Source organism: Agrilus planipennis, unplaced genomic scaffold (genome assembly GCF_000699045.2).
Source record: "Agrilus planipennis isolate EAB-ADULT unplaced genomic scaffold, Apla_2.0 scaffold186, whole genome shotgun sequence".
Classification (NCBI taxonomy): Eukaryota; Metazoa; Arthropoda; class Insecta; order Coleoptera; family Buprestidae; genus Agrilus; species Agrilus planipennis.
Genome location: NW_020439023.1, coordinates 390,023 through 398,713, shown reverse-complemented (window position 1 = coordinate 398,713; position 8,691 = coordinate 390,023).

Below are 8,691 nucleotides of genomic sequence, written 5' to 3'. Positions count from 1 at the left end.
TAGGACATCCACATACATGACCATTTGCGAACAGTAATCTAATCTAATTAATTAAACTATTGGGCTATAACGAAAGTAAAAAATAAAATGAAAAACTTTTAAAATAAGTAATTCTTTCCGCTTTTACTTTATGGAAATTGGGAATCATATTGAATAATAAATCAAGAAGAACACACTTAAGTTTCACTGAAATGCTTTATTAAAGTCTTAACAATTGTTTCACTCTACCTAGTATCTTCAGAAGTAGTATTGGTACAAATTTAGTTTATAATTTTTCTTAAATATGTAGCATTACATTTGTGATAGGGATACATCCACCAATTTATCTCAAATTATTGAGGTATGAACATTTTCAATTTCATTCAATAAAATGGAATTGCTGTTTATCATGTGTTTTTTGATTTCCAAGGTTTAACAATGTCTAGTGTTATTCCTTTTTTCTCTTTGTGTAAAATATTGAAATTCTCTTCCAAAGTCAATTTATGCTTTTGGTTTTTAATATGTGGTTCATCATAGCAAAATTTTCATTACAATTTTTCAAATGTTCTTGTATTCCTTCCTTGAACGATCATCAAGTTTGTCTTATATATATATATTCCATTGCATTTATCGCATTTAATTTATATAATCTATTTGAGTTTATGTTTTAATGTTTATTTTTTTTAGCTACCAAATTTAATATTGAAAATCTTTTTTTTAATAACATTTTTGCGGTTAAATGTAGTGATCGACAATTTTCAACAAAGTTGTATGTTAAAAAACTTTCAGTTGATTTTCCGTAACAAATTAGTCATTTATTTGTAGATGCATTTTGTAATTAGATTGTAACTGATAATGAGAAACTTTACGTTTCGTGGGGCTTACTATGCGAAATTTCTAATTACGTACTTTGGTTACTAGGCGGGTTTAGATAGGTAAACAAATGAATAAGATTGGGTAGTAAGGTGTATACTTAAGAGTAATGAGTCTAAACCGAGGGCTAAATATTTTAGTCAGTAAAATAAAAAATAATAAGTATCATACGATGCAGGGTTTTGAACTTTTAAAGTATGACCCATATAGGAAAACGTATATAATTATAACAATCAATTATTGTTTATAACAAAGTGACCTTAGAAGAAACTTAAAAAATGCGAAAAATGTTTCAAACAAAAACTACGAAGAAAATCGTTTTGACTACAATACAAAACGTTATAGAAAATTGAAAACCTTATAAAAAACATTAGATGCACACTTTGACAAAAAAAAACATGGAAAACCGTAAAAACACGTCTTTTTTGAGAGGTCGCAACTTCTGCATTGAAGCTATTGCTTCTATCAAATACGATGTAGCAGCTATAAAATGTAAATTATTTGGATGAAAATTATACTCGGATGTATAATTTTTCAACGATAAAGGCCGATTCAATTTTCATGTGCTTACCCTTATTCCAAACGTGATCAGATTCTAATTTTTAAACAAATTTGGAAACTTATTAATACAGCAGAAACCAATTTTCCTCTAAATAATTTACACATTTATAGCTGCTATGTCATGGTTTGCAAAAGCTATCGTTTTTGTAGATGCTACACTCCTTGTCATTTGATGAAGAATGCATGAATCAGAGCTCATGTTATAGGGTTTTAGATTTTGTACAGTCTTTATATTGTAATGAATACTATTTTCTTCGTAGTTTTCGGTAAAGAATTTTCCCAAAGTCATAAATAATGCTTGATTGTTATTGTCATATATATGTTTACAAATACAGTACGGTCCTGATACTTTTTTTTTCATTTTCAAAATGACTTGCTCCTTGGTCTATTTGTAAATAAGTGTCGGTTACTTTGTAAAGCTTATATTAGATTTATCAATAATCCCTTTTGTGCTTCGTCAAGGGCAAGGGTAAAGACTACCCTTAATAAAGTTTACTATCCAGTTTTCCATTATGTTACTTTCACTTTCGTTCTAATAATATATCAACGTCTAACATTTCTTTAAAACACCAAAACAATAATGTAAATAATTAAAAATTACCGTTTTATGTTAAAATCGTTAATCACCTTCTTAAGTCGCTGTTAAAGGAAAACAAATTTCTCAGGTCTACGATTTAAAGAAAAGTTAATAGCGCGTGTAAAAAACGATAAAATTTCACACTGTGTTGTTTTATCCTGTAATTATTTGGTAATGATTCTGTTCGAATTTTTCGTTATTTTCTATGTGATTATTATTATTAGCAATACTCCAGTCAACAAAAACTTTCCGAATGTATCAGATGCTAGGAATAACATATCACAGTCATTTGCCAAGAAACAAAAGAAACTTTGTTTTTGTATTATTATTGTAGAGACAAAAAATTGTTTTTCCCGATATTCTCTAAATCTAGCAGAAATGTTTTATTATGAAATGTAATCTAATTTTATTTGTGGTCGTTGTCAGGAAAAGCATTCGTAAAAATCTATTTGATAAAAACAAAACTCAATTATTAGAGAAATTCATATTATTTAAAACTAGTGACCCGCCCCAGCTTCGCACGGGTGGAATGCTGATACTAAATATATTTTTATTTTGTTTAGGTTATTATCGAAAAGGGGAAATCTTCAAAAGATGCCCCCTGAACATACTAAATATACTACAGAATGTCTTTATATACAACGTTCACAGTTTTTTTGTCATTAGACAATACAAACCGGCCTCCCAGTCGGTACCGCCGCAACCGCTCTGTCCCTGCATTTTAAGTCTGTAATATCTTCGAAAATATTCATTTAAATTACATGCTGTAAAGGGCCATATTCATCTATATTAAATGCACAATGTATTTAAAAGTACTTAATTGGATAAGAATTAACGCTGTATTGCCTACAATCGTTTCGTAAATAAGTCATTATTTCTCATAAAAAATAAAGGATAAAAATGGTTATTGTGGGTTATCCCTAAGAGATAGACATATACTATCNGAATATTGTATGCATTTTATTTATTCCAAGAATTCTATCTAAAAAGTGATAATGTGTGAAAGGCAGATAAAGTAGATAAGCAGTATGTTTTCACAAATAAACCTAATTAAAAGTATTATCGAGAAACGTATGCAAATTAACTTTTTTTTGTTCCTAATCATTTTTAGGTACTTTATGTAATTGATAATAAAACATTTGTTACATAAAATATCGAATATTTCACTACCAATATCAGTCAGGCTTAAAGAGTAGTTGGTGAGTCATACAGAAAATCGTGACGTACGAAGGGAGGTTCCCTATTCAATTCTCTGCAAAGTCGTCAATATATCTGTACATGCAGATCTAACTGCAAATCTACCTATTGTTTATAGTATATTCATGTGCACTTTGAAATGATAATTGATAAAACTTGCTNCCACATTTCGAACGCTTCTAACCTTTTCTTTTCCGCCGCTCCCACTGTCCATGTTTCGCACCCGTACAACGCCGTGCTCCAAACATACACCTTTAACAACCTTTTTCGAATTTCTAAACTTCTTTTTATTAAAGGCGACATGACCCTGCGCCATCCTCTGCTTTATATCCCTACTACTCCTTCCATCCTCACTTATCTGACTTCCTAGGTATCTAAGATCAGCCACTTCTTCTAATTCTTCGTCTCCTGTCTTTATATTCGCTCTTTCCCATGCGTCAAAAATCTTAACTAGAATTGTACAGGGGAGGATGGAAAAAAGGGCGGAAGAACTATTAGGGGAAGATCAATTTGGATTTAGAAGAAATAGAGGAACGCGAGAGGTCATTCTATAGGGTTGTTCGGAAAGTCATTTCGTTTTTTCCCGACAGAGGATTTAATTGTATTCTTTTGCACCCAACTTCATATTTAAGCCGTATAATTTNAACCTTCCTCTTGAATCACTCTATCTTTTAAAAAAAACCGCATCAAAATCCGTTGCGTAGTTTTAAAGATTTAAGCATACATAGGGACAGACAGCGGGAAAGCGACTTTGTTTTATACTATGTCGTGATAAATATACCGAAACTATTAGAGAGGTACAATCACTTGTTTTGTTAGAGTATAAGTTAACATAAACCTATTAAATTTTATGATTGCAAATCAAAATCAGCCTAAATCATTAAAACTTTAAATCGGAGTTATTCTTTTTAAATAAAAAGATACATTCATTTAGCTTGTTTCCGTGAATCCAATTAACTGCTTTTCTGCAATTGCATAATACTAAACGAGCTATAAAAAGACATGAATACAAATGCAAAATATAATCACATGCGAAGTCAAAATTAAACAAAACGTGTTATAATACCTATAATGTCAAGTTGACGATGAGAAGCATCATTTTCAAATCATTAAAAGACAACTGACCTTTGTTCACATGGTCACACATACGGATGATGGCTTTTATTATCATTGTTAGACGGTGTTTTCGGACCGCATTATGCGTTAACCAAACAGGTGGCTGGCTTATAATTAGACTACGTGTATATTTCTGGCTAGGTACATTACACTTTCTTAAGAAAGTGTGGTGCGGCATTCCAAAAATAATACATTCGGTAATAAGTTACGTGAAATTACACTATGAACATATTCAACAAACAGTACCTATGTAAATATTTGCGCATCAACCAAATGGAGAATGGAGATATTATAAAAAAACTACTCATGCATATGAAAATAAGGATAACAGTACAGCTACAACGTGAACGGACTAACTGTTGATTTTAATGCTATCATGCTAATCAGATGCATACATTTTTTAATCGCCTGAATCCTTTCGTAATTATCTGTGGTATAATTTCCATCGATCTTCCTTCTTTTTAATATTATATATAATAGAAATAAAAACAGACCATCGTAATCTACTCTTCTTATTATTTCTATATAAAGTTGCATGCAAAGTAACGTCTTTAGACTGATTTAACTATTTTTAATATTTTAATATACTCAAACATTAAATAAAATGCAACGTAAATGAAACAATAGGCGAACTTGAAGATATTTATTACATTTCACGATTAAAGAGAGCTATTTATGGGCCAAATGAAAGACCGCAGGTTCGTGGTATATACCTATTTTCTACGAAGTGAATTATTACTGTAAAAGTACATTAGAAATTTGCAAAGTCTGTTCATAATTAATTATGTATAAGAAGACAACTACCTTAATAAATTAAAACGGAATGAAAATGAGAATATTAAGGTTTACAAATGCTTTATTGTAAATGGTGATATAATAAATGAACGATTTCAAAGTCAGATAACTCGTTGCTTTTTTAACAAATGGTACCAAACACATCAAAACAGTACCCTCTTTAACATATACATAATTGATTTAATTGAATGGGAGGCCAACGTTATTGGTCAAAGGTTGGAGTAAGCGTCTTGAACTGAGCCTTTTCTATTTTCCAATTGATTTCCGCAACTTAATTATTTTCGATTTTCAATTAAGCCCCTTGCTTATCCTGATATTTCTTTTCTTGAACTATATAATTTTATTATTGATTGTGACCATCGTCATTGGGCTGTCAGTTTGAGCTCTCGGCTTTCAATCTAGGTTTGTTCTTTAACGTCCATATGTTTACGCTCAATTATTGATTATATGCAAAAGAAAGCATTGCTTTGATTGATTTAGTATCACTAATGTGAGAAATAATTAGAGATGATCAATTAGTTACGTTGTCATCTGAAAAACTGGATTTCCCGATTCTACATTCTAACGGCGTCTTATTGATGACGGATTATAATAGCGTCAGAAGTGTTCCACGTTTCGTCTTTAATCACAGGGGATATCTCCAGGGACTTCATATTGTCGATGCAGGATCTCCAACGTTAGTGCTGAACCGGAAGATGTTCTTTATTGTGATAGTAAACGAAACGTTGAATACTTTTGGGGTCACCATAAACCGACATGGTGATTTCATCAATAAGACGCGGTTAGAATCCAGTTTCTTCAATGCGTTACTTGGCTTTGAAATCGTCCATTATTCTATCATCTACTGTACAAATAAAATAACATTGAATATGAGGTTAAATATACTTAAAAATGTAGGGATGAGTTATAGAAATAGAAGAGTGATACTCAGTTTGTATAAAGAGCAACAGGCAGTTATAGAGCTGGGTTTTTTTAATATATACATCTAGGACGCGATCAACATCTTTAAAGACAGTACAACTGTAGGGATAGATATGCAGGGGAAAAAGATAAGTATGCTTAGATTTGCAAATGATATAGCAGTATTTGTATCTAGCAAGGAGGAGGTAGAGTTAGCCTTAAAGAGCGAATATAAAGATAGGAGACGAAAAAATAAAATTAGTGAGTGATTTTAGGTATCTAGGAAGTCAGATAAGTCAGGACAGAAGGAGCAGTATGGATATAAAGCAGAGGATAGCGCAGGGTCGAGTCGTCTTTAATAAAAAGAAATCACTTCTATGCTCGCGAACGGTTATTTAGAAATTCGAAAAAGGTTGTTAAAGGTGTATGTTTGGAGCGCAGCGCTGTACTGGTGCAAAACATGGACGGTGAGCGCTGCGGAAAAGAAAAGGTTAGAAATGTTCGAAATGTGGTGTTATAGGCGAATGATGAGGATACCGTGGATAGAGAAGGTTAGAAATGGAGAAATATTAGAATGAATAAGAGAACAGAAGAATCTATGAAAGTAGGTAGGTAGGACACCTTCTCAGGCATGAAGGTCTGGTCAGAGACGTATTAGAGGTAGAAACGAGAGTTAAGAGGGCTAGAGGAGGACCTAGATTAGATTACTGTTCGCAAATAGTTAAGGATGTGGGATGATCTATCGTAGTTTTAGGGAAATGCGAAGTTTAGCTCAGGATATGAAAGAGTGGAAATGCCTGTCCAACCAGTCTTAGGACTGACGACCTTACGATGATGATGAGGTTTTATACTTTATATTTACAATTTAAAACTTAAACGCATAAAAATCAACCATTTACGTTAAATATTTAAAGTTATTATTGATGAAATGAAAAAGCCTTTTGGTTTATTAATATTTAATTGAAAACGTTTATTTAAATCAATCGTAGGCAATAAAAATTTGTCTTATTTTCTATTATTACAAACATCTATTTTCGTCGTTCGGCATATCATGAATGTCTGCGAGTGTCGCATAATATATTCAAGTTTTATCGACATTTTGTCCTCGATCTTGTGAAAAGACCTTAGGGCACTAAAATAGTTTGGTTACCTAAATAAATTAATAACGTTTCAGGCTGAAGGTGTTCAATGACTTGTGAATGATTTTGACAAACTATACAAGGGCTAAAAGATACGGCATATTTTATTTTTATGAAACACTAGCTTCTCCGACAGACATCGTTCTGTACGAAGTTATTGGCCTGTCGCAGTCCAATAGAAAAAATAAATAAATAAAAAGACAAACGAAAATTCAAAACAAACCAAAAAAATGCCACCCACATGGTAGATACCTATTGATGACGTAAGCAATTGTATTTTCTTTGATAACACGCAAACCGTTGTTTTTTGTTCGAACTTTATTTTGGACAGGCATAGATTAATATCCATACAGCCTAATCAACTTGAAGACATACCAAAAATAATCGTGATTGACGTCAAATGCTTGACAAACGGTAACAGATGTGATTTCTATGGGAAAAGAAAAGTGAGATTTTTACGCTTTTCTGTACAATTTTTCTCTTCATAAGAACTTTCTTCGGGCTTCAAGCAATATTTAAAAAAAAATTTCGAAATTGGTCCAGCCGTTCTCGAGTTTTGCGCTTAGCAACTCATTTATCGATCCATAAAGTTGACCGTTTTTTTTTACAAATATTGAACATTAAAATAGGACAATTACAAAAATTAAATTTATAGGCCGCAATTCCAATGCATTTGGGATAATTAGCTGAATAATATTACATTAATAATTTACTTTTACCCTCCAGTAATTGGTAATTGTAAGCATACAGTTAATTACATTGGACAATGACCCCGTTTTTATTCGCATGCTAAATTAATCCGACTTTGACGTCCTTGCTAAATAGAAGTCGTTTCACTGGTGTTAATGATGCAATTTATAGAAATGATGGAAACAGTCGATGCGTTTTTCTGCATTTGTCGCAACCTTATTATCAATGAGGCCAGGGGCTATAGCCCCGTATAGGTTTATGTGTAGAATATTTGTATAAAAGGGGTTGAAGACGATGATGATTAACTGACTGATTCATCAAGACACACTTTAAACTACTGGAGTAGCTAAAAAAGGGAAGGACAATTAGATTATAATCTAGCAATAAATACCTCATCATCATCATAAGGTCGTCAGTCCTAAGACTGGTTGGATATGTACCTCCACTCTTTCATATTCTGAGCTAAACTTCGCATTTCCCTAAAACTAGATCATCCCACATCCTTAACTATTTGCGAACAGTAATCTAATCTAGGTCTCTCTATAGCCCTCTTAACTCTCGTTTCTACCTCTAATATGTCTGACCGGACCTTCATTGTCTGAGAAGGTGTCCTACCAACCTATCTCGCCTATTTCTTATTTACTTTTATGGAGTCGTATGTTCTCCTATTCATTCTAATATTTCTCCATTTCTAACCTTCTGTATCCACGGTATCCTCATCGTTCGCCTGTAACACCACATTTCGAACACTTCTAACCTTTTCTTTTCCGCAGCGATGGCCGTCCATGTTTTGCACCCGTACAACGTCGTGCTCCAAACATACACCTATTTCGAATTTCTAAATTAACCGTTCGCGAGCATAGA